Consider the following 1,809-nt stretch of genomic DNA (forward strand, 5'->3'; position numbering starts at 1 on the left):
TGCAGGCTCTTCAGTGGAGGGGGCGCCCTTCAGGGCAGGGATGGCTTGCCCGGACCACCCACACGCGCGTCCACATGTCCAGCGGAGGCGTGGGGAGGGTTGGCCTGCCTCTGCCGCACCAGCCCCCTGCCTGCTCCTCTCGTGTCTAGTCGGGTGCCTGTGGATTCCTCAAGGTCACTGGCAGCTCTTCCTCCTGACTCACTCCAGGTGGCACAGTTAACTGCTGGCGGCACTGGGCCGGAGAACGAGAGGGTGCGGGCTGGACAGCCGACCTCTCTGCCACCCGCCTCGGGGCCCGTGCCCCTCCCTGAGGCCTAGCAATTGCCCCCTCCCCAGGGACTTACCCTGAGGACGTAAATACCCGGAAATGAAACGACACACGTGCGTGTAGAAGGTGCGAAGGGACACACTGGCCCGTGGGGAGATGCCGGTCAGAGTGGCACGGTGACCACCCTGCATGCAGGCGGGGTGGGCGGGGAGAAACCAGAGCCCTCCCTGCATGGCTGGGGGTCTGGGAAACGGGGCGACCACTGTGGAGAACAGCCTGGCAGCTCCTCAGACAGTTAAACGTGAACTTACAGTGAACACCAGCAACCTCATTCTGTGTAGCTACGCAAGAGAAGTAACAACACGCATCTGTGCAAAATCCTCTCCACACACGTCCACAGCGGCAGAGCCGCCAGTGCGAGTGTCCATCAGTAACCAGCAGGCCTACTCCACACGGCGGAGCATAGCTCAGCCATAAAGGGGCGAAGTCCCAACACTTGCTACCACGCGGACGGCCTGAGAACACAACGCTTAGTGAGAAGCAGACACAGAGGCCACACGCTGTGTGATTCCCACTGTGTGAGTGGAGCCCCTGACAGTAGGTGAGTGCCGTCCAAAGCCGGCACTGACTCAGCACAGGGAGCCGAGGCCTCCGCTCTGCAGCCGTCCCTCTGGGCCGTGGGCCTCCATGACTACGTTCACTGGGGTCACTCAGCTACCCCCAGAAGCCTGCCAGGACCCAGGTCCTGCTCCACGCACGGGCCGGCCGCCTAGACGGTGAGCCCAGGACTGTCCTGCACAAGTGAGCTGTGTCCGAGGGAAGTGCCCGCCGAGGGCTGCTGGCGGAGTGCGGTGTCTGCAGCCCCTGAGGTGGTCCGGGGCGCCGAGAAGGCCAAGTGCCCCCTCTGGCCCAAGGGCGGTGGACTCTGAGTGTCTGCTGAGCCCCTCGCCCTCCAGTCAGGCTGCAGGATGTGGAGAAGCTGGGGCATCCATGTGTGGGGCATTTGGGAGTCCATCCCACCAGGTCTCAGCAGTGGGCATCCTGGCTGGGCTGCCCACCCCTCACCTCAGCACCCGGAGGTGGAGTTCACCGGGGGAGCCTAGGCAGCCGGGGCCGAGTCTAGCCGCAGCTGCAGCTGGAGGACATGGGCACGTGGAGGGCGGCTCGTCAGTGGGACCCACACCCCCTGCCCCCTGCAGGCAGCCACGTCACAGGGCGACACGTCGGGCCATGGCAGGGCCCCAGATTCCACGGGAAGCAAGCAGCATTCTCGGTGCGTGCCGTGCCCCCGGCCCCACCCAGCAAGCAGTTCCAGCAGCCGCTCCAGAGCCAGCGGACAAGCAAGACCCCGGCCTGAGGCAGTGGCGGTCCCGGCCCCACCATCTGCGGTTCTGAGACCCTCAGCCCAGCTCCAGGGGGCGGGGGTCCCGGGTGTGCTCTGCCCAGTGAGCAGCCCGAGTCGCCCGGGTCTCTGGGATGAAAAGAGTCTCCAGAGGGCCCTAAGGGACAGGGCCCGCTTGTCTGGGAGGCGCCAGCCGAGC

This window comes from Bison bison, unplaced genomic scaffold (genome assembly GCF_000754665.1).
Source record: "Bison bison bison isolate TAMUID 2011002044 unplaced genomic scaffold, Bison_UMD1.0 scf7180017846849, whole genome shotgun sequence".
Lineage (NCBI taxonomy): Eukaryota > Metazoa > Chordata > Mammalia > Artiodactyla > Bovidae > Bison > Bison bison.